We start from the raw sequence: 26,092 nt of genomic DNA, 5'->3' as shown, positions 1-26,092 counted from the left end.
AGCTTCTATTGAGCTTCATCAGTGTGAGTTAGTCATATCAAGTGATATCTGACACATTTACAGTCTTTTTAGCATCAAATTCCCTCTTAGTGTTTCCCTGTTGAGCTGTGGTGGAAGTATAGTAACAAAAAGACTTTGACACTAAAAACACTGTAACGCTGAAACATAGAAGATGAAGATTTGACTCATTCAGACGGCTGAAGCTTCATATTAGCTTCACATCAACTTTTAAATACATGTTTACACAGAAGGAGGACTGTGGATTTTGTCCTCCATCACTTCCATTGTAAGTGCATTATGAAGAGATCTTCTAATGGTCAGTATGAACAGGAGGAATGATTACAGCAAGAGAAAAACGTTTCAATGTTCATTTGGGCAGCTGACTGTTGTTTTAACACAGTCTTGTCTGACTGTCTTAACTGTCTTGACTATTGTTTTATGAAGCTGCCAGCAGTTCTCATTTTTCACCACTAGATGGCCACATCCTCATAAACAAAATGGGATGATCTGCTCATACTGGTAATATCCTAGTCTTACAGAGGACTTGCTGATGTGAAGCTAAAACACAGTATGTAGTATTTTTGAAGTTCGTGAAGGGGACGATACCAGGCTGTTCAAGAGATAGAACCCCTGCAAAGAGCTGGATCAGACTCTCAACCTCTCCCCTGTCTCTCCCTCCTCCCTGATGCACTGTGCCAATCAGTTGTCTCTGGTGCTCACAAACATTTTAACACTTTACTGGAGACATACCTGGTACCAGCTTGCTTGAAGACCTCCACAATCATCCCCGTCCCCAAAAAACCAAGGACGACAGGACTCAACAACTACAGATGGGTCACCCTGACCTCTGTGGTAGTGAAGTCTTTTGTGCGACTTGTACTGTCCCACTTTAAATCTATCACAGACCCACTCTTGGACCCCCTGTTGTTCGCCTACAGAGCCAACAGGTTTGTGAATCATCCTCCAGCACCTGGTCTCTGCAGGAGCCTTCCCGTAGGATCCTGTTTGTGGATTTCAGCTCCACCTTTAATACCATTATTCTGGCAAAGAAAGGAAAGAAAGGGTGACAGTATGTCACACAATTTTTCACAAAGAATGGTGGGTGTAATTAAACTGTTAGCTTACTCCTTACTTCTGTTTTGTACATGTCACTGCACTTTTAGCAACATGTTGCTGTTCATATTAAATCAATTGTCCCTGTCCTGCCTGGTGCCAGGCCCAACATATGCAGCTTCAGGCTGTAGAATCTGTGTCCTTGAATTGAATTGAATTACTGTAAATCAAGTATATTCAGTGTACAGAAGAGGGGTAGGCCCCCTATACATTGCAACATTAAGCAATGTCTGCCATGTTAAATGCAGACTTGTGCTCATATATAACCCAGCCACATGGGCAGCCTCTCAGATGTGCTGCAAGCATTGTTCACTCCATCCTTCTCTTTCAGATTGCAATAAAAGCTCATTGTGGTTTTTCAGCAGTGAGAAGTAAAAAGAAGCCATGCGTCCGCTGTAATCCTTGTCTTCACCGCTGAGTTCTAAGTTAAGTGCTTTCATTCTGCTGGGTCACACAAAGAGGATTCTCTCTGCCCCGAGGCTCTGCTGCAGTCAGAGCATCCTTTAGGCCGCAGTTTGCTTTACTGTGTCCACTTCCATTTTTCTTTTATGTGGCAAAATGAAAAGGGAACATAACGTTGGGCTTTTTCATTACCAGAAAATAAAAGGAACTTCCTTCTACAGAATGGAGAGATCCTTGTTTATCCCTACTGTCTGGCAGTTTCACCTCAGGTGAGGTCTCCCTGGAGCCACTTCAGAGGACAGGAAATGTCTGCAGAGGTCTGAGAGCTGCACACACATAACCAGAGGCGAAGCAGACACTCTAGAGGAAGAAAAACAAATCTGAGGATTGTTTTCTTTTGTTGCATGTCTGCACAAAATCCACTTTGATGTTGTCATAACTCCGAATTTATACGTGTCCCCTGGAAAGTACAATCTTCAGTATTATGAAAGGTTTATGAAAGCAACTGCTCTATCATGATAGATTTGCATTTAAGCATCAAAATGCATTCAGACTTTTCTGTTTTTAATACTGTGTTTTTGTTTTTTTTGTTTTTTTTTGAGGGGGTTACTATAATTTGGTTAAAGTTACAGTATTATATATTCATGGTTAAATTGAGGCTTTGGTTATTGTTTTCGCTTCCTGTATTAATGACCATCCTGAATCCCATGATCCCAGGCATACAATGTTTCCCTAACACTAACCATGTGCTGCCAGTGCCTAAACATAATTATAACAAGGTTAATATTATTGTAGTTATTACCAGAGGATATTATACTGCAAGGTCGGATATTTTGGTGGGAAATATAAATTAAAGGCTTGGTCACTGAACATTTACTGATACATTCAGCATCAACATTTTTGTGACTTGCCAAATATGTTAAACAGCATTTTTATGATAATTCTGATACCATATTCTAATCATTTTCTAATCCAGCCCGCATTATGTTTCCTACAAATCTATCTATCTATCTATCTGTTATAATTAAGTAAATCAGTAAATCAATAATGTGTGTTCTTGTGGAATTATGTGATATCTCTGTTAGTCTGAGCTAAATGTGATAATGTATTTGAAGATTTAAAAATGAAATGATCTACAGATCAAACCATGCTTTAACAACCACTACCTTGTTTTGCTCTTAGTGATAAAGTTCCCCAATAAGTTCCATTCTTCAAACTTAAGGTGCACTTCAGCAACCCAAACACCTCACTGATCAACCCATCAACCCTCTGGTCAGACTCTGTATACACTTCTTCTCCAACCCTTGAACCTCACTCTACAGTAAGTGTTGTTTTTTCCCAGCAGACGTCAAAGCCTTATTTACTGGCAACGCATATCAGTCAGCTTTCTGCCAGTCTGACATGTGGGAGTGATTAGCTGTTCCTTTGGTATGTCCTCCCCTCCTCTACCTGAATCTTCTTCCCATAAATCCTCCTCTAAAAAAAAAAAAAAGGCCGACCACACAGTTGCCCCTCTGATTTATAGAGAACATGTGTGAAATATCACAACAGGATATCAGGTAGGAGGGGAGAGTCTGGAAGTATACTCTGTATTGACACAGGTGAAGTGAAAGAAATAGTAGTAGCAGTAATAGCGGCTGTGTCTCAGGAGATAGAGTGGAAGATCCGCAGTTCAATTCCCGGCTCCTCCAGTCCGCATATCGATGTGTCCTTGGGAAAGATACTAAATCCCAAAATGCTCCCAATGACTGTGCCAGTGGTGTATGAATGTGTGTGAATGGGTGAATGTGGCATGTGGTGTAAAAGTGCTTTGAGTGGTCAAAAGACTAGAAAAGTTCTTATAAGTACAGTCCATTTACCATAATTCTACATGACTACTAAATGTGTAGCAAATTGTGATAATGTTTATATCAAATATGGTCAAAAATATCAGCCTTCAACAGCTTAAACCCAAAACAATTGCTTATGTGCTTCAGAACCTTCATTGTTGATTCCTATAGTGGAAAAGTGGGATATGATAAATAAGAGAAACAGCAAATAGAAGTAGAATTGAAAGGTGGTTTTGTTTATTGATAATTCAAAGAATCACAGAGCAAAAGTCAGACCTTGCAGGTAAGTGCAGCAATTTTGGCTTACAGAGACAAAGGGTGTACTCACACTAGGCCTGGTTGCCTTGTATTGTGCCCAAGCAGGATTGCCCCCCCTCCCATTACTCCCCCGCTGCCCTGCGCTCACATTGCATATAATGTTCAGGGCCCGAGCGCGCATCATTTTACTTACTTTGTGGTTTGGAGTTGCTTTGGTCACGATGACACACAGCCCTCACACATGCCGTATAGATTTAATGGGACAGTCTGGTCATTAACATCATGTTCCAGCTCCGTGTTCAAATGCATACTGTTCCCGAGTCCAACTGAACCGTACAGACCGATCACTAGTCAAACAAACTGGATTTTAGGGCTCAAACGTGCTCGGGCATGATATGGACTCCCTAGTGTGAGTACACCCTAACAGTGGATTGGTTTGGCCTTAGCAGTTCCTCTCAGCTCTACAACGCTTTTTAATATCTTTCAGCTCATTGTTTTAGTTTTATTGTTTTGGATTAGTCTCAGTCCCCTCATCAGTTTGGCTTCTAAAAGCAGCTGTTTTAATGTGTAGCAGTTGGCAGTGACCAGTAGAAAGATTGGACACAAACACGAGTCCAAATCAATGCTGACATTGTTGTGTGTCTGCTGGATGTGTAAATACGGAACTGTTGGCTATCAAGTTCACCATAACTTACACGACTGCTGTGACAATTTAGCATTGTACTCCTATAACAATGTCTGACTCATAATGGCTGGTCCCTGATTTTTTCTCACAAGACGTTTTTGTTCATGTAACACAAGAGAAATGTGTTTATTTTGAATACTGAGGATGTTCAGCTCCAACAGTCTCTCCTGTGCCATGGTGCATCTAGGATGTTCTGGATTCACAAATCAACCAATTCAGTGTAAAGCCATACAGAAGCTGCCTTCCACTATAGGGAGGACTATGCTGGGCAGTTAGTATCTTTGGGTATATTTGGGTATTTTTGCCTTTATTTGACAGTACATGGTATAGAGGCCAACAGGAAACACGTGAATGACTAGCAACAAAGGTCCCTTGCTGGAATCAAACCAGGGACACTGCCATTACGTGGCATGTGCAGTTACCACTCTGCACATGCCAAGGTGTTCCGAAGTTGGTTTCTTCGGAAGTTGATGGGTTTGATTCGTGACTTTGTACAGTTTTGCTTGCAAGTGCAGATGGTGCGACAGTGTCAAGTCACACTATGTTCATGTATACACAATCTATATGATTCCCCCATAACATATCAAATGTCTACAGTAGCCCACCTGGGTGGGAACCCTAGCAAATGTAGCAATATGGTGAGAACAGTAGTTCTTGCGAGTGTTAAGTTCTCACTTGAACTCTCTCTCGCCACTGTTGCTATGACAGACATAAACACTCACGCCATCTATAGTTTCACTGTTTCAAGACACCCAATAACCACCCTTTACCTGGTGCTGAACTTGGATCAGACAGGCTCTGTGTTGCTGCTTTTCAGAAGAGAGAGTTTTGTGTGTCTGCCTTAAAGGGGTCCACACTCAGAGCAGAAAACTTCACTGCAGCTGCTCAATGTAGGGACGGCATATGGGGGTGAAAAGTTAGAACAATTCTAAGGTCCTGTAACTGACAGGGGCCCTACAAAAATATTAGAATATTACATCTTTTTTTTTATTAACATATCATCATCAATCAACAGTAATAGAATATTTAATTTACAATTAAACTAAAGCATTGATTTTCACAGCTCAATGTCAGTAAATATTGTACAGTTAGTATTGGACTACAAGAGAGTTGCAAGACTTCACAGGTAGAGGTGCGCTTACAGAAATTGTGCATGGTTGGAGGGATCTGTGTGTGGTGGTGGGGCCCAATGTGATATCTTTTCATGGGGCCAAAAAACCCTGTTGGTGCCCCTGGCTATATGTAGCTGCTATAGAGAACTGCTAGCCTCCAGCTGAGAAAAAGGCCAGGCCACTGAAATCTTCTAACCTCATTTCTTTTTAAACCCACAATCCCAGATTTACTTTTCAAACCTGTAGACTTCAACCCCAACCAACGCAAACTCACTTGAGGTATTTTATCAGATTTCACACAGCACTGTCTCAAGAAACAAAATCCATTACACTGCATTTGTTATATTTGCAGTGGGACTCCCCAACACCTGGAAATATATGCTGATGTGTGACATTGGTGGAGTTCCCCCAGGAGGACTTGCACTGTAGTCATGGACAGATCATGAGGCAGTGAGTGATTAAAGTTTTTTTTTTTTTTGTTCAACATTTTTTTTTAAAGTGAGAGCCCTAAGAAGAAGGTATGGTTTGAAGCTTTCTCTTTTTCCTTCTTCACACAACTACTTCTTTTGCGTTTCTTGTGTAACTGAGTGCAACACTGTAAATGCCTTTGAGGAAAGACAGTCCGTAAGCGTTTATTATCTCCATTTTTTATGATGATCACATCCCTCTCACCATGACAGCAGGGTTTTTACCCGTGATAGACACGTTTGCCTCTTGACCCGGTCAGATGACGCACTGTATGACTTTGTGGTAAAACCTTTAAGGGCCATCAAGCGCTTTGGTCCCAGGGAATGTGCCAACTAGGCCCGAGTGGTGTTTCCATCCACAGTGAGTTGTCAAGATGAGAGGGTCTTTCACTGTGCTACTCAAGTTTGACAGGATTGTTATTCAGGTTCAGGTGAAAGAGACAGTTTCCAAGGAAGGTTGAAAGAAAAAAATTCTATGTGAGTGGCATTACAAGTAGGTCTAAAATGGTAACATAAGCATCAGGGATTTCCATACATTTATCATGCCCTTAGTCTCCTCTGTGCAAACACCACCTCTATCTTTGATGTCTGCCATATCAAATTCTGCATGTGTGCTGTGAATTCATTCAGAGCGCGTTATTTATTATCCAAGGAGCGGCGCACTTCATCTGAAACAGAGGCACATTGGGGGTAAGACGAAAAAAAAGGCAACTGATGGAAATGTAGGAGCCTCGGAGGAACCTGAGCTCCCAGCATGCAATGTGGCAAGCTGGATTACCGCTCTGATCCATGCTCCCTGATGTGGTGGCAATGAAACTAAGGGTTCTGATAGATAGAAATACCCTCGATAGTGTTCACTGTATCTGATCAACCCACTGGCACAGAAATGGGGTTAGATCCAGGTTTGTAAAACAAAATAAGTCTTGTTTAGTTATATAAAATAATAAGGGTTTGTCCTCTCGGGAGAACAATTATGCCGGTGGATTTAATAACAATCTGCCCATTAGATTTTGATATATCTTGTGTACAGGTAGTGTACAAATAGAAACACCAAAGGTCCATTGGTACAGCTTAGTTGTATCAGTGATTTACAGAGCTATGCTAGTACTGTATGTTGAAGCTAAGCAGCTAAAGAATCTGATCTATTGACTAATTGGTTTATTGGTGGTTTTTGCAAATATAGTATAAGTCAACACAGAAACATTATCAAGACACTATAGGGCTCTGAACACAGGATTTGGCAAATTCATTCTTCAGTCAAAGGATGATAATGTCTCTGGCCACTTGAAAGGATGTTATCTGTGTAGATTCTTGGTCTTGTTCACATTAATGTATGTGGTGAGCTGACAGAGGTTTCACACAGCCATGGCAGATTAGCACAAAGGCAGGCACTGCTGGGATTCACAACCAGGATCTCCTGTTTACAAGACAGGTGCTTTGACCAATTAAGCCACAGTGCCGTAGGTGTTATGGTCATTTTAAATATGTTTGGACACTGAATCATATCAGCTATTTACAGACTGGTTTTTGTTTAAGTGAATTGAAGATGATAATGAAGTGTTCAAGTGGTCCTTGTCAGGTTTTAAACAAAACATGGCTGTATCAGACATACCTGGTTACAAACTGAATGTTGCTGTGGCCATGGGTGACCAGTAAATACAGTTAAAGTTAAGGTAAACATGTATAAGTTGTATAAATATATTTATTCATTTTCAGTTTATCTGGTAAATTATATGTGAAGTTAAATGTCACAACCTGCACTGTTGTATAGAGAAACATACCCCAGTTTCTCAGTGGTCTTAACATTCTATCTTTTGGCTATTCGACTTGGAGATATCTGTTGGTGGTCTGTTGGTCTCAAAGCACCAAGATCTCAGTTAACAGTTAAGAATACTGAATGATTTCACAACAGAACTGATTTTACTTGGATAATATTACTCTACCAAACTGGAAGCACCTCTCCCAGAAGCTAACACAGTGCTTCTCATACTATCACAGCCTAGCTTTAGACTTTGGCAAACAAGTCACACATGTATTCATATTATAAAGTACATTAAAACTAAAACACTCAAAACTAAACAAAATAACAAATTGTTGGGGAGTGAGTCTGTAAACTAGGAAGTGGATGAATGAGTGTATGCTGTATGTGTGTTAGGTGTATGATGAAAAACTCAGGATAGCCTGAACTGGCTGCTTCTCCAGGTTCATACACAGGGCTCAGCAGGCCTACAGTAGGTGTGTCCCATGTTGCTAATTAGTCTGCCCTCAGGTACTTGCCCCTGGAGACAAAAAACAGCAGCAACAAGTAAAGCAGAGAGGTCATCACAATACTATTAGGTCGTTCACGGCAATCCCCGCGGTCTCTTGATATAAAACTTTGTAGAGTGAGTTAGTACTGCTGCTTTTTTCCTTGTCTGTTGAGCTAATGGCTTCGATTTGCTTGTGTTTTATAGCTACAGATTAACAGAAACATAAGAAGGTACTGCTGGGATTTGAACCCAGGATCTCCTGTTTACAAGACAGGCGCTTTGACCGAATAAGCTACAGCACCTGATGGATGGGCAGTGGTTTATGTATAAAGTATAGAATCTCAAAAACTTTTTGGAATCAAGGTAGCTAACAGCATTTCTGTTTCAGTCCTGTCATCCAACAAGAAATGATACAGCCAGTTGCTGTGGACCTCCTTATACTCGTTCTAGATGGTGTTATACGAGGTGGACACAGAAAAAAAGGCCCTCATACCCTGAGGCAGCTATTGTTTTGCCCATTAAATCTCAGTCTCCTATGCAATATGGAATCTGTAAAAATATATGTTCCTGTTTATATGAGTTGACACCTCTCAGAAACAAAACACACTGCATTTAATGCATATGGTTCAAGGATTATCAGACAGGCATTGCTGGGATTTGAACCCAGGATCTCCTGTTTACTAGACAGGCGCTTTAACCATCTAAGCCACAACGCCATCATGCTTCTAACTTTTGGCAGTATAGTTCAGGTTGCCATCAGTCACAAATGGCCTAAATACAACATTGAAATTACGTAAACAAAAAAGTCTCTGCAGGATGTAAATAATGGAAGCCAGTCATAAACTCTACTGTTTGTTCTTGCAATCTGGACTTGCTGTTTATCTCTTGGTATCACAAATAAACGGCGAGCAAGCTGAGTAATTATGCCTTCAGAGAGCCTTTTAGCAAGATTTCACCCAGGCATCAGTATTTGTACGAAACTACATTGCTGACTGGTGTTACAGTATTCAGAAGCAACAGCACTGCAGGTTTTATGCTATCAGACTGGTCATTGCAATCCCCTGGTATCCAGATGTAAATCAGGGTTTTTGCAGAATGAAGAGGAGAAGTTAGTACAGCTGTTTTGCAGAACTCCCTCAATCTTGCAGCCTAGCATCCCTCACATAACATACACATTGTGTGATTCTGGGATTTATATCCACTGCCAAAATTCACTCTCTATGCAGGAAGTAGTGTGCCAAATGTGGTGAGGCAGACAGTAAGGGTGTGGGTGTTGGGGTTTTGTGGGTTGCAGATTTATCGTCTATAACTACAATCATAATTTAACGATACCATATTGTATTTGCCAATTTCATACTGTTGAAAGCTATTATTTGAAAAGTGTTGGCTTTGGATGGACAGAATCATCTATTATCAATGTCAATAGCGTTGGTTAAAAAAACAGCCTTGGGATTTCAATGGACTGTAACACGTTAGCACAGGGATCAAGGAAAAGAAAGATGCTTTGACCTAAGCTACAGTGCCTCATGTGTACAAGATAAATCTTTTAGGATCAAATTAAGTGGTAAAGTTACAACATTAGGTAACAACATTACTTCTTGTAATCCAATCAGAAATAGAAGCCTAAGCTGCCTATTGACTGGTAAGTTGTTGTGGCAAAGCTGGCTCTAAAGACATCCAGCATTAAGCGGATTCCCATTCACTGAGATAATCATCCCATCCGTCAAATCTCAGCCTGCAATACAAAGGAATACAATAGAATCTGTTGTATTCCTTTGTATCTGTTGTATAGATAGTCTATCTATTGAATAGATATTTGCCCTTGTTTATATGAATAGATGTTCTTCCGTTGAGGATTCATGACTACAGTTGCTACATTCTTGCATTTTGCTTGTTGTTGCATTTCTCTCTGTTTAGAAATGGTACAAGGATGAATTAGAGAGGTCCTGTTGGGAAATGAGCTCAGAATCTTCTGTTTATGAGACAGATACTTTGACCTAAACCACAGTGTTGTGTTGGTCGCGGTGGCTCAGGAGGTAGAGCGGGTTGTCCAGTAATCAGAAGATCTGCAGTTCAATTCCCAACTTGTCTATGTGTCCTTGGGTAAGATACTTAATCCCAATGTTGCAGATCAGTGTGTGAATGTGACATGTAGTGTAAAAGCACTTTGAGTGGCTGGAAGGATAGATAAGTACAGTCCATTAACTTTGACCTGTTGTACTCATTCGTACATACCTTTTTGTGCCACCTAGTGGTAGCAAAAGCACAATACATTAATAAGTGGGATTGGGACTTTATTATCATTCATTCAAAGGGAAGGTGTAAATGTAAGGAAATAAATAGTATATACACTGGTGAATTAATTGTTATATAGTAAAATAAATCCATTGTCCCCATATGAGGATTTCTTTTTTCGTCCTGTTCAAAGACAATTCTTAGTTTTTGTACTTATCAGGTCCTACTAATCCCAAATATCTAGGAGAAATTAAAAATGCATACCAAACAAAGGTCGCGTCTCAGGAGGTTAACAGGGATTGTGTTGGGGTGACAGACCCACTGGTCCAGTCAGCCACCACTTTGGTAGCCTGGAGGTACAGTCAATAACTTTTGTGCTTAACAAATGAAAATGCCACTGTAGAATGTAAACAATTAAAGCCAGACTTACACTGTTTGTTCTTTTCAGCGGCCTGGACAAATTACATTTTGTTTTTGTTTTTTTTCATTATGCTGGTACATTGTCAGTTGTTGTTTATGTTAAATGTAATCCAGGTTCCACTTTGTATTGACATTCTGTTATTCTGCCTCTTGGACATTAAATTATTTGACTTTGTGAACTATTGAGGGACAGCATCAATGTTGGTGTCTTTGAATCTTTATTATTTCATACTGTGATGTAAGTTGAGCCTGGCCCTGAAGGCCTCTGAAGAACACACCTTTCTAGGCGATTCCTTTGGAGGATCCAGCCCCTGAAATCGGGACACGGCTGGTTCAACCTATGATACTCAAGGTCCCAACTTCCCATCAATTAAACAGTTGGCCATTGTAGTCTCAGGTGGATTAATGGTCAGCTGCTGGCTGCTGGGTTTTTCTACTCAAATGTACTATATAGATGTAGCTTATTATGTCTACACAGTATGATCTGCCGGCAGTTTCCATGCAGAGTCTTCTCTATTGTATATATATTGATAAAGTCTTGCATCTTTCTCTTACACAATCTCTCACCCTCTCTCTCTGTCAGCTCTTTCCTGCTTATTTTAAAATCTTTGCTCCATCCAACCATTTTAAACTCCTCTCTTCCACTGTGCCAGTGTAGGACTCCAACAACTCACATAACAGTTGTTTTTTTTCTTAAGTCCTTCCCTGTTACAGTGTTACATAGATCATGTAGCAGGGCTGGTAAAAATAGACTTCCAGAAAGAGTAGAGAAAAAAAAAAGTGCCAAACCCCCTCGAAAAGTAGTACACAGAGCAGAGAGAGGGAGGGGTGGAAGGGGTGAGGCTGTTTTTCTCCTCATCTATTGTGATCTGGGTTTCATTATCCTTCTGAACTTTGCATTCTTTACTATCTGCTGCAAACCTGCAAACCTCCTGGGTCACACATACAGGCTCACACAGACTTTTTGTGTTTCATTAGTAAAGTTATGAAAAGTAGCTTATACAGAAACATTATTATTTAACATATTATAAAGAAATAATGTGAAGAAAAACAAAGAATGAGATAAAAGGGGGAAAATATAGTTATGTATGTACAAGTGTGCTTATATATACACTTTAATTTTATAGATACATTTGTGATGCCAAAACATACTTGCAGGCTGTTTTCATTCACTGTTCATATTTATAAAAGTAATTCACTATAATCCTTATGTAACCCACAACTTTCAAACTAATGTATTTCAATGTGCCTGCAGTACATATATTTTTCATGTGTTTTATAATGCACAGATGTGGTGCAGTATAGTATAGTGCATATGGTATAAACATGAATATTCACTTTGTATATTCTTACATAAATGAAAATATTGCAATTAATTTGCATATTAAGCCATACTAAAAAGCAACTTCAATTTTATTGGAAATAAGCTCTGGATATGCTTTTTTTTAATCCTGGGAATAAGTGCATTTTCAAAGGTGAAAATAACAACTAGAGTCATACATTATGTACATTGTAGATTATGTACACACCACTGGAAAGTTGAATTTGTGTGTGCTTTAATTTATGGGCAGGCTTCCATGATATGTTGTAGGTCCTCACAGAGGCCACTAGGGGCAGTCTTCTATAAACGATTTGAAGATCAGTGATCAGGATAGAAATGTACTTATAATTTTGTCATTCTTTACAGTAAGTCCCCCTCCACTCAAAAATGTGTTTTTCTTCTTGTTCCTTCACTTGGAAGTTTAAACTTGACTGTGATGTATGTTCAGTTTCATACTACACACTCATCTGCTGAGGGTCTCAGTTTAACCCTTTATAGGGTACTCATTAAAATACCTGGAAAGTCAAAATTGAAACCCTAGAGAGTTATTGGGGGGTATTACATGACTTTTTATGCTTTTGTGACTTTTTTCAAATGTTTCATTTTTATGTTCCAAATCAAGGTCAATGAAGTTACAGTACCATATATAGTTCTTCACCGGTCTAGGGTAAAATATTTTCCAAAAAGTCTAAAAAATCCACATGGTTCTACAACCTCACAGAGAGGCATGGGGAGGATATTTTGGATGTGTACAGAGGTTACCAAATATCGGGGGAGACGCAGGAGAAGTCACATTTCAAGGATTTTAACAAGTTAGCTGAACTTCTATTTGTAAAAAGGCTATCAGAAAACTATATAAAAAAAACTACTTGAAAATTTCAGACACAAATGACAAATCACAACAGTGTATTTTTATATTCTTAACACATGCCTGGAGAGGATCTCTAAAAGCTTTGACAATAAATGTAAAGTTGGTCCTGAGGCTAAAGAGCAAATCATGAACAGATAATTTCAAAAGGCTTATTCTTTCTTTAATGTGCTCAGCCAATGTCATGGCAGTCAGTTAAGTGCATTATGTAATATCTTATGTGCAAGTAAGGCTGAGAATATCTAAGTAATTTCATTCAAATGTTCACGCATAGACCAAAATATGGTTCAAGAGAATAACTATTGGTGGAACTGCAAGAAAAGTCACACACACACACACACACACACGCACACCATGTCTGATTTTATGAGCCATGGTAGATTACATTCTATCTGTGGCTCTATGAATGTTGGGTGCTGCACTGCTGTGCCTCTGAGGCACCAAATCCATCCAGTGAAAGAATGTCCTCGTGCTTTCAAAAGAGAGCCACATGTCAACCAGAAACATGTTCTGTACTGTAAAGAAACCCATATAATGTGACACACAGTAAGGATATGCAATCAGGGGCCTCCATGGGGAGTCGATACTGCAAACACAGAGATTAAAATACAAACAGCTAAGAATGTTCACAGCTACATATGTGTCAGGACATAGTTCCCAACAGTTCTCAGACAAGCTAAACTTTAGATTTTTTGTATTTTAAGTTATTAGTCTATTTATTTGTATTAAAGCTCATATCTTTACTCTTACATACTGTTCAGGTCAAATTTGACCCGTTTTGACATGTGACAGCTGTAAAAACATCCCAAATGTATTTTACTCTGAAATGTGATGACTTTTCCTAAAGTGGCCCAAAATGCCCGAAAATGAAAATATTTTAAAATATTACACTTTTGTAAAGATGATACAAATGTTTGTCCATTGAGTCTGTTCTGGGTCAAATTTGAGCCGTACTATCTATTGACATGTGTTTATGTTAAATGAATAGTTCATAGTTTTAATCATTCTTTTTATGATGTAGCAGTGAAGACTGATGGCTCTAATGGTTATACAATAAACCCCACAGTTCCATAAAGTTCTTGTCATTTTCACTTTACATAAAATACATTTACATCATTATTGCTATGTTATATTTTCATGTCTTAGGTCAAATAGGACATGATGATATTGTGTGATAGTAGCTGTTTTTTCTTCTCTCTCTGCTCTCTGAAACATGAATCATTTAATCACACATTTATTGATCAGTCAGATCCACTATTGATGCTTTCTAAACACATCTTTGGTTCAAAATGTGGTATAGACACTTTTTATGAGGAGATTCTTAGACGGGGTCAACAAAAACTGACCCGGAACATACTGTAAGGGTGTAGAATATGAACAGTATGTAAGGGATAAAGGAAACCAAATGAATATATAAACCTGTTCTGTTTTTCTTGCTGTAATTATTCCTCCTGTTCATACTGACCATTAGAAGATCTCTTCATAATGCACTAACAATGGAAGTGATGGAGGACAAAATCCACAGTCCTCCTTCTGTGTAAAAATGTAGGTAAAAGTGTGAAGTTTATATGAGGCTTCAGCTTTCTTAGTCATATCAAGTGGATAGTGTTATACACACTCATATATTCACACCCACACATGCATAGTGTCATAAATAAGAGCTACATTGCAGACCAGGGAGCTGTATTGTGAAAAGTCTCATAAAGATAAGAATGTGCGGTAAGAATAAAAGCTCACAGCTGCTGAGGGGGCAGAAAGCTCCTGTCCTGAAGATAAAATCATCGTCACCAGGCCTGTTGTTTACACTGTCCTGACAGAGGCCATCAGGTGGGCATCCTCCCAGGGGTCAGAGGTCAAGGCTTCTCCTCATGAGTCAGAGTTGTGTAGAAGTGCATAAGTCCACGTGGGGTCCATAGTGGCAGCCAAGGGAGAAGCAACGCCGCCAAACAGGAAGTGAGTCACTGCAGTACGGACAATAGTGACGTAGGTTGTGCAGATCACATGCCAGACACTCTGCCAGGTCTCTCATAATCTGTTGTCCCCTGGAGACCTGACCCGGATCAAAGTCTTAGTTGCCACCACAGGAACATCCACAGTGAGATGAGATATGAGCTGCTTAGCACACTACCCTCATAACATAACATGTTTGATCTCCTCTAGCTCTGTAAACACTGATGTACAGTAAACAGTCATGTGACCAGCATACAAACAGCCTCCACTGTACATTACTATCAAATATAAGACAAAACATTCATTTATATATTTTTTGTTGTATTTTTTTTTTCATAAACTTTTGTGACACCATCATAATTACTACAGATAGCGTGTGTTTTGCATATGTTCATAGATTTTATGGTCACTTATCAATATTTTACATTTAGTCTTACAATTCCACACTTTGATGTAAATGTTCTTTCTTCACAGATATGATATTTTACTGAATTTGTGGAGTAGCTCAGCCAATATGAAATCAATTAGGTGATTATTTGGTTTTTTAAAAAGTGTTTTGGAGGGAATGCAAATACACACAGGCTTACAAACTGAAGTGAGGCTGATCTAGTGTATTTCATTGTCACTAAATTGTTTGTAACTGTCAGTAGTTTACCAGCTGTGGGCTGACTACATTGGATATGTCTCCCAAAAACCTGTGTTATTTGTAACACTTTAAAACCCCATGCTGTACGTAATGTATGATTACTAGTGAGCAACAAACACATCTGTTGAACACATCCAGAATCTCTTCACTCATTTCCACCACAGCATTAGCGTAAAATAAAAAGAGACACTTCCTTTATTAATCATCTAAGCACATAAGTTGAATACAGCTTCATTATATTTCAGTAATGCATTGCACGGTAAGATAGTTCATTTTAAAGAAAAATGTACTACATACATTCACTTCTGTTCTACTCCTTACATTTTTTCCCCCTCCAAAACAAGCTCAGTTTCTTACAATGTCTTTTCAAAGTCCAGATGCTGAGGATGATATGGTGATTCTGGGCTAAGTGTAACCTGTAACAGGTGGCTTAGAATCAATTTAGGTTTCTTCCGGTTAGGCATTCACACAGTAACGATGTGGTGCTTTTATTTTGAAGGAGTAGGCCCTAATACGCCATTGTACTAATTGTATTGCTAACATTGCTGCGATTCTCACATGATACCTTTGATGCTGGCAAGTTCAGCCGGTTGCTCATCTATCTAGTCCTCCATTGGATTCTTTTTTTTTCAGGTGGATTTTACTTTGACTCTTGTAACATATTTGCTTATAACACTGTGTTGGCCTATTTTAGCAAAGTTTAATCCAGTAAGGCTGTAGTACACTCATCACTAAGTGCACTAGAATTAAGTTTTATTAGTTATGCATTCATTGTGTTATGCCCTCTTTCTCTCTCACTAGTTAACATAGTCTCATCATTTCATGGCTACAACCTAAAGCAGGTTTAATGTCTGTGACCTTGGTTTGGGGGTTAGAATCCACCAATCCTACTAAAGTAGAGGGGATTTATAGCATAAGCAGCGTGAGACCATGGCCTCATTTCTTTTAATTACAGCATTATTTATTGGACTAGGTTTTTAAAAAGATAACAAGCACAGCAACCTTTCATCCTACATGCACCAGTTATATAGTAGATTGTCACAAAGCTGTAACATATGATCAACATTACTATTATATCTGCATACTAAAATGTATCTATACATTTATGCAAGCTGATTAATACTCCAATTGTTAATATTAAAGTGTGTATACTCAGTTGATCTGTGGTTATAAAGTCACCCTCATGTGTTTGTGTTTGACACTAACAGCTTGGCCAGTGACAGCAGCCGGCACTGCCAAATCTGTCACAACAGCAGCCGTGGCCTTTTAGGGAGATGGAGGCATCACTTGTGTGTGTGTGTGTGTGTGTGTGTGTGAGAGAGAGAGAGAGAGAGAGAGAGAGAGAGAGAGAGAGAGAGAGAGAGAGAGAGAGAGAGAGAGAGAGAGAGACAGAGAGAGAGCGAGAGAGATAGAGAGAGACAGAGAGAGAGAGAGAGATAGATAGAGAGAGAGAGAGAGAGAGAGACACAGAGAGAGACAGAGATAGATAGAGAGAGAGGGAGAGAGAGAGAGAGATAGAGAGAGAGAGAGAGAGAGAGAGAGAGAGAGAGAGAGAGAGAGAGAGAGATAGAGAGAGAGAGAGAGACAGAGAAAGAGAGAGAGAGAGAGAGAGAGAGAAAGAGAGAGTTTGTGTACACACAGAAGCTTATAAGACAAACAATTACATAATCTGGTGAGCAGAGCTGACTGTCTGTGCCCAGAGGTAACAGACACAAGAATCTATGGTGATTACTGTGTTGCTTGTTGGACCACCACACACTGAATGTGTGTATGTGTGTGTGAGAGAGAGGGACAGACCAATAGTTAGAGATGAGGTAGTGGACAGGGACGTGTTAGGGCTCAGGGGCAGAATTTTTGTTGTTGGATCTTAATTGACCCCCCAACCCCCCAAATCCTTTGTGTATTGTGTTTGTCCCCAAACTCCCAATGCACACAGCAGATTATGCAACTTCATTAAATGCTCAGACTTGGATTAGCACAGCAGAGTGAGCACCGATGACATTCTTTTCTTTTCTTTACTTTTCTTTTACAATCATGTCTAAATTTGTGTGGTTTTATATTTCTTTTTCCTCTTTCTAGTGTGTTTTTCCTGTATCATTTGAACATATATTGCTATTCTTTTTTCTTTCATCTTTTTTGTTGTATTGTATTTATGTATTGTACTGTATTGGGTTTGTTCTGTGTGAATTGTGGAACCCAGGAAGAGTAGCAGTGGTCAATTGGGATACTCATTTTATCATAAGAACAGCTACTGACTGTCAATATTAGACCACGATATTAGTAGTACCACTATTAGAATGCACCTTTGAAAAATGAGTTCAATACAGGTATTAGGGTAGGTAGGGTAGGGTCACTTTATTGATTCCCCCTAGGGGGAAATTCAAAACTGACACAACAGTATTCTTTAAAAGTGATAAAAAAAATAAATAAATAAAAATAAAACATAGAATAAAAACAACATACAAAACATTAGTGGGAGTGGGAGGTTCTGGGAGCTGTGGTGTTGTACAGTCTGGTGACATGAATGGTAAATAGACTGTACTTATATAGCTCTTTTCTAGTCATTATGAACACTCAAAGCACTTTTACACTACATGTCACATTCACCCATTCACACACATTCATACACTGATGACAGGAGCTACCACACAGTGTGCCAACCTGCTCATCAGGAGGAGACTAACATTCACACACATTCACTGGCACAGCAACCGGAGCAATTTGGGGTTAAGTATCTTGCCCAATGACACATCACCATGTAGACTGGAGGAGCCAGGAATCAAACCGCCAATCTTCCAATTGGTGGACGACCCGCTCTACCTCCTGAGCCACAGCCGCCTCATGAACACATAGTTCTTGTACGAGGAGCACACAGGGGTCAGAACTAGACACACTTTTTCTTCTATACTGTACTTGTGGGAAATTCCTGCTGCTGTTTTACGTCATGGTTGTTCCATTTGCCTACATCCAAATGGAGCAACACCAGACCCTGTGAGGAGCAATTCTGAGGATATTTATTACACAAGCTCAGGAATTAAGGTCACTCTGCTCTGCATTCTCCAACAGTATGTTTATTGTCTTCTGACACAGTTTGCTTCTCAAGATATCCGACCCGTCCCGGCCCACCCTGGTACCGTATGCTCGGGATTATGAGCCGACTCCTATTCAGCCTGCTTTCATTTTCACACACACACACACACACACACACACACACACACACACACACACACACACACACACACACACACACACACACACACACACACACACACACACACACACACACACAGCTTAATTGTTAAGAGCCTCATGCACAGTGGAGTGACACACATTACACCTTATGAAACTTTGACCTGACCTCCACCTCAGGCTGTAAACACCAACCTGCTGATCCATGCTGCACATATGAACACATTATTCACACATGAAGGTGACATAATGCTGACTCATAACAACTCTGTCTTCTGTTCATATAATTCTTTTAAAAAGTTTCCATACTTGCTTTTATTTTAACTTCAGCTTAAAACTCATTACTATAGCTGGCATGACAAGCACAGACACCATCATAATCACCACTTTACATTAATCTGGGGATACAAAGGCACAACCGGTGAGAAATGAGAAATGTGAGAGGAAGAGAGGATGGAAATGTAAGATTATACCTTCACAAAAGATATTCAGTATTGACAGAGGAGGAGGAACTCAACACAATAAAAGAAGATACACCAGTAGGAGCAGGATTTCATCATGTTGAAACAAATGCCTTGAGTAGCCTTGAAAAACCGTCTTTGAACATTTTATGACTTATCAAGGTAATCAGATGAACACTAATTAGTTTACTGCTACTGAAATGACAAAATCATGTTTAATTGACTTTATCAGCAGCAACAATGTATTTTCACTATGTTGTACAAGAAAAAGAGGGATGAGAGAGAAATGCATCTTATCTGCAGCTGAGCAGAACAGGGAACTCATTACATCATATTTTGTTATAGAATGGATGAGGATGGAAGTGAGCTCATCCTGTTAACTCAAGTCAAAATAACACCAAAGAAATCATTAATTTACCTGAACTAAACCTCTGTGGTTTTATGTTTCCTGAGGCAGGAAATGAAACATATCTGGCAGCGATTTTTTAAAACATTTATTTTGAAGTGTTCAGCTGATGCCACTTCAATTCTAAAAGAAGGTGTAAAGCCACGCTGGGGATCTATTCAGGTACTGTGCTACTGAGAGTGTATCAAGGGTAAAAATATCAAGCCTTCATACAGTATTTATATCGACACTAGAGGTGTGTGAGGGAAATGATAGGCTGTGTGTACTGTTGTCTGCAGTTTGAAGTGGGTGACTAGAACAGGGAATGGGATGTGAGATGCTTTGAAGTATCAGTGAGTTCAGAGGGGCAGCTTGTGTGCATTTTTCTATTTGTCGAGGTGTAAATGGAAGTTTTGACTACGTCGCTGTTGCCATGATTGATGTGGGACCCACTTTGACATGCTGGATCAGAAATCAATGTACATCCTGTAGCCAATCAGAATCAACTATTCACCCAGACCATGGTAGTGACTGGTGTTGTGGTTGTCATGCTAACATGATGGTTAACAGGTAAAATTCACCATCTTAGTTTACATTTACATTTTGTCATTAAGCAGACACTTTAATCCAAGTAACTGACCAAGTATAAGGTCATGAGAAAGAGTGCAAGTCAGATTGTTTAAATGTATTTATTTATTTAAACTAAAAAGCAACTGAAAGTGGATGAGTGCAAAAGAAATCCGGTAGATAACAAGAAAGAAGTACTAAAGTCAACAAAGTGCTAAAATGTTTAAAGTGCTGAAGTATTGAGCTTTTCAGAGAAGAGCTGAATTTTCAGACGTTTCTTAAATGCACCAATCATTAGCATAGTGATGGCTTAGATTAGCTTAAACCAAAAATGCAGCCAAGGCCAATGAGAATGTCTTTAGTGTTTGACCTAATGATGGTGCTAGATCAATAAAGTTATTACAGTTCATCCTGAGGGGAACATGAACGTCGTGTTAAATTTAATGGCAATTTATCCAAAAATGTCAACCTGCTGGTGGCATTAGGGGAAAAATCACAAGGGTTTAGCCTCAGTGAATAGAACAGTTTACTGTCATTGTACAGGTATACAACGACATTTCTGCTGCACTGCTTGAGTGGAGCTCAAATAGAAAGAGACTTTAAAAAAATTTAATTTAACACACACATACGCCCTGGGACTAAGCACAATATACTGTATATAGCACTACTGTTACACTCTTATATTTATCTATATATGTAATTATTGAACGTTATTTCATGTATGCTGCTGGAACGGGGAATGCTGCTTGTATTGCACTTGTATAGGTAGGTAGGAACTTTATTGATCCCCCTAGGGGTAAATTCTAAATTGACACAACAGTATTCTTAAGTGATAAAAAAAAATAATAATATTAAAAAAAAAAAAAAATCTCTAAATGCTATATACAATAAACAATAAACATACATTAGTGGGAGTGAGAGATACTGGGAGATATTGCAAATGTAAATAAATAAATAAGAATGTTACACTTTATTGTACGGGACTGTCTATGATGCCTTTAGTGCAGTGTTCACTGATCACTGTACAACATTTAATCACAATCCATCCTGCAGTGCCTGCACTGTGGAATATCACCGTGCTCTGAACACTGTTACTAGCATTGAGTTCAAGCAGTGTTTGTTAGTTCACACTGATTGGAAAACATCAGAGGCCACATGCAAAAATGATGTGTACGCACAAAAAACATGCCTACACCATTTCCTACACATAAACTGGTATTCATAAACACTTAATGTGCAATGAGAGTGTGAACACTTCACTTATTCTTTAAGGTGATTTCTTGGGTTGTTGCTGAAATGCTGTAAAAATTACTTTTGCAATTCATTTTTTATCATTCTTTTAATTTACATAAGAGTCTTAATTTGCTGTTAACATTCTTATTTTATCCTTAGAGCCACACATTGTGAAGTCAGTTTAGATATGAGCACTACAAACTAATCATTGATTACATTTCTGAGATATCACTGCTGACAGAGGTTTATAGATGATAAATGAATGATATAGATGGTAATGGTAGTGTGTTATGACAGCTGTTCTGCTGTCGTGCAACACAATTGGTGAAACAGCACTTCTTATTTCCTGTTTGAACAAGTAAGATGTATCAAACAGAACCATATATGCACAAATCTGACCAACAGAACACGTATGTATATTTCGGGCTTAGTGTATACACACAGTTTGAGTCATGAATCTACACAGTCTTTATACATGTGGCTCCAGATGTGTCATCATTTGTTGAGTGCAGCACAGTCTGGGTGGCCTCGAAAAACACAAAGTTTCTGTGGAAGTGTTGCAAGTGAATACTGGGCTGTGGCTTTGTGGAGAAGGACAGAATGTGTTTACGCTCTGGGTTAAGTGGGGAAGGTTTATAGCGCGGCTGAATCACATCACATATGGTTTGCCTGATTTTGGATTAGTGAATGAAGCTTCAATTTCGATTTGAGAAAAAACGCAATCTCTATTACTATGAACAACATCCTTTGATGAAAGTGTCAAAGAGCACACACCGATATGCTTTTGGTGATGTCATCCCACATCCAGAATCAGGGCAGCTTGAAAGAAGATGGTATACCACACTGTGTCCTTGGCCCTGCTGTTGGCTTCAGCCCACACATATCAGTGCAGCTCTGTGAAGTGGATAGTTCTTTTATTCTAGACAGATGAGCTCTGACTGGCAGCCAAACACAAACCAACATAACAGCACTCTAAAGAAAGAGCTGTTAGAGCTCTTTATGTTGGACAAAATGGACTCAAACTAAAGTACATGCTGCATATTGTTTAATATAGAGACTCTGACAGCAAATTATCAACTGTAAAGAAAAAAGGTTACGCTGGCAGTATTCTATCATTTTCTCATTGTTAACAAATTGTATGAAAGTAATGTAGTTTTCTTTCTTTTTTAATTTTTTTTTAACAGCAGGGCACAGTACACACTAAAAAATACTGTATTCAAATTCTACCCAATTTGGGTCACTATAGCTTCAATACAGTATTGGGTTAAATGTATCTAGTTGTAATCTCTTATTTTGAGCCAGTGTTCACACAACAAGCTTGAGACTGTCAGATATGTCTTGTTTCTTGTACACAGTGCTGCATATATAACTTATTAACAATCAATAACAAGCCATGACATGTAAGTTTAAAAAGAGTAGATTATAGCAAGTTTTAGTTCATGTAAATAACTCAACAGTGAAAAAATCAATAACACTAAAACTGGGTCAAAAGAAACCCTTGTGTTGAATGGCTTTCTAAGTAAGATTAACCCAGAAATGTCAGTGCCTTATGCAATGCCTTGGACGTTTTTCCCTTTTATTGCTTTTATAAAGTGAATCATGGTTAATATAATTTGGCTTTTATAAAAGATAATTTACAAAAAACAACTCTTTAATGTCAAAGTGAAAACAGATTTCTACAAATTAATGTCAATTAATTAAAAATGTATAATGTAAAATAACTGATTGCATAAATATTCACCCCCTTTAAAATGACTGACCTAATTCAATAGATTTCCAGCCAATTCTTGCTAGTATTCTCACAAAGAGTGAAATGGAGATCACCTGAGTGCAGTGAATGTGTCTCAAGTGATTGTAGTATAAAGACACCTGTGTCTGGAAGGTCCAGTCACTGGTTAATCAGTACTCTGACTACTATGATTACACCATGAAGACAAAACAAACCTCTAAGAAACTCCAAGAAAAGGTTATTGAAAAGTAGAAGTGAGGGGATGGATACAAAAACATTTCCAAGTCACAGAACATCACCTGGAGTTGAGTTAAATCCATCATTAAGAAATGGAAGGAGTATGGCACATGTGTAAATCTGAGAGCAGGCCGTCCTCACAAACTGAGTGACCATGCAAGAAGGAGACTGGTGAGGGAGGCCACCAACACACCTATGACTACTCTGAAAGAGTTAAAAGCTTCAGCAGCTGAGATGGGAGAGACTCTTGGGAGAGGTTCTTTGGTCTGATGAGACCAAAATTGAGTTTTTTTGGCCATCAGACTAGATGTTATGTTTGGCAGACACCAAACACTACACATCACCACAAACACACCATCCCCACTGTGAAGCATGGTGGTGGCAGCATCATGCTGTGGGGATGTTTTCCAGCATAATAATGAAATGAGTACCATAATAAAAACCATAATCATAACTGAACAATGATTTTCACATCTAGCCAATATATATTCAAAATTGAATTAGTAATTTGTTTGTCTAGTCAATATTTTGAATAGAATATTTTGTGTTAGAATGACTGTTGGTAGAGACTAAGTTCAATTACTTATCCATAAATACTGTATATGAGTGTAGTTTGCATCTGTCAACATTGACACACTACACTAAAATCAGTCAGGAAACAAAAATGAGAGACCTTCCTCTGCTCTCCCAAAAAAGGTCAGACCATCTCCCTTTAGCTAAAAAAAAAACTTAAAGAAAACACAACCCTCCTGTTTCATCCCATCTCTCTCTCTCTCTCTCTGTGTGTGTGTGTGTGTGTGTGTGTGTGTGTGTGTGTGTGTGTGTGTGTGTGTGTGTGTGTGTGTGTGTGTGTGTGTGTGTGTGTGTGTGTGTGGAATACATACACAATTGCTAGCAGTAGTCAATTCAGCATTGGTTTTGGTCTACACATGAGGTTTGATGACAGTAATAATAATACAAAAATATATAATATCACTAGATTCATCCTTTAAGTATGAAGATCTGAGCGAGTTAATGTTCCTAGTAATAAAATGTAAACTGTTGATCAGACTTTACATAGCAACAAAGCCAAAAATGTTCTTTGACCACAGACCTTAGACCCACAGCCTGACCTTTAACCTGGCCTCAGTCCCAGTACTACACACTGACCAACTGTAATAATGTCAGGAGTTAACTGCTGTGGGGAAGACAGATCCCAGTTTAGGGACATAAACACAGCTGCCTTTGGTTTACGGGTTTAAATAGTTTGTGATTTAAACCAGAATGTGTTTTAAGTGATAAAAGACCCACTGACCGTCCTTCAGACCATAATCAGATCGGATTAGGGTAGAGGAGTTTAGATAACCGCAAACCAAAACTGCTCTCAGTTATGGACTGGAAGTTTGAGGAATCTTTGGCTTGATGTCAGTAAAACTTAAGCCTACTATGATAAAAGTGATAAAAACTCCTCTTCACCAAAAAGATAATAGAAAAAACCCTGAAAATGTGTGAGTTGGTTCAGTTAAAGTACAGAACAATGTTTTCACAGGTAACACTACTGATATCTATGCACATAGTTTTGGTTTAATTTGTCCAAGTATTGAGATATCTGACTCTGATGTCTCTGCCTTTGTGATACTTAACGAAATTACATGTTCAATTTTGTGTTTGTTAAGGTGGGAGTAGAGACTGTATAACTGGAGGAGGGGGGGGGTTGCACAGGGGACTATCTCTTAACATTCTTCTCATCCCAGATGTGTATTTTATGTCATTCTTATTGTTATTTATTCATATAAGGTGTCTCTGTATCAGTGCCTTATTTTCCTCATCAGTATCAGCTAGTTCCTGAAGCTAATATCAGCTTTGAGAAACACAATAGACGTAGATCTCTGTAGTCATTAGTGACCCAACACAACGTTTAGCACAGCAACTTACAGGAAACATTCCCCTTTGAGTCTACAACATGCTGATTTGGACCTCATTCTTTTGTAAAGATAATGCAGGATCCATATAATGACACTGGGAAGCTTGGCATTTTATCACATTAAATCATCATTTTCATACAGTCCATTAGGGCTCCATGTGGTCTCTCTGTTGCTGTGCAGAGTCTATTAGGCCGTTTACACCTGGCAATAACATGCGTCTCGGGTGCTAAATACAACTTTAAATGACCTCTGAGACCCATCCTGATCCCATCACTCAAACCATTTGCAGAGGTGGTCTGGGACACATTTGACCACATATCTTTTGTAGTGTAAACACCAATGTGTCCCCAGCCAGGACGTGACAGGGAAATGAAGCTTAGTGAAAGTTCAGTCAGAAGACTCTAAAACATACAGACATAACTGGTAACTTCTGCCTCCTTCAAGCATGCTCATCTATTACCTAGATTTCTATGTCTAGGGCGTTATCTCAATTGTTCCCAGTCACCTGTCAATATCAGCAACCAATAGCAAATCGCCACACTTCAGCCTTAGCCTATCATCCTGTAGCGGTCCGTTTAAATGTGCCTCTCTCCCTTTGCTTCAGTCCTATCATACAGCTGTTCCTGCGCCCCACCACCTCCACATCTCCGCCATTCTATACAGGATCTACAGTCTATCCCCATCTTCCATCTCCTCTTCAGTCTCATCAGCAATCACCACCACCAGTGTCTGGACTTCATGGGGGATCTACATATATATGCAGCCGTTCAGAGATGATTCCTCATGGAGGACTTTGTCATTACTAAGATTTTGTTCATTACATATTTACCAT

General features: G+C 39.1%; 3 non-coding genes across 3 annotated transcripts; all 3 read right to left on the bottom strand.

Annotated features, from left to right (window-relative positions):
* Positions 1-7,252: 7,252 nt before the first annotated feature.
* On the bottom strand, positions 7,253-7,326 carry trnat-ugu (transfer RNA threonine (anticodon UGU)). Its single transcript has one exon. It is a non-coding gene; the product is annotated as a tRNA-Thr (tRNA).
* Positions 7,327-8,343: 1,017 nt separating this feature from the next.
* On the bottom strand, positions 8,344-8,417 carry trnat-ugu (transfer RNA threonine (anticodon UGU)). The gene has a single exon. It is a non-coding gene; the product is annotated as a tRNA-Thr (tRNA).
* Positions 8,418-8,757: 340 nt separating this feature from the next.
* Positions 8,758-8,831, bottom strand: trnat-agu (transfer RNA threonine (anticodon AGU)). Its single transcript has one exon. It is a non-coding gene; the product is annotated as a tRNA-Thr (tRNA).
* Between the last annotated feature and the right edge of the window lie 17,261 nt (positions 8,832-26,092).

Source organism: Scomber scombrus, chromosome 16 (assembly GCF_963691925.1).
Source record: "Scomber scombrus chromosome 16, fScoSco1.1, whole genome shotgun sequence".
NCBI classification, from domain to species: domain Eukaryota; kingdom Metazoa; phylum Chordata; class Actinopteri; order Scombriformes; family Scombridae; genus Scomber; species Scomber scombrus.
The sequence above is the reverse complement of the archived record's forward strand: the minus strand, read 5'-3'. Positions and strand labels throughout refer to the sequence as shown.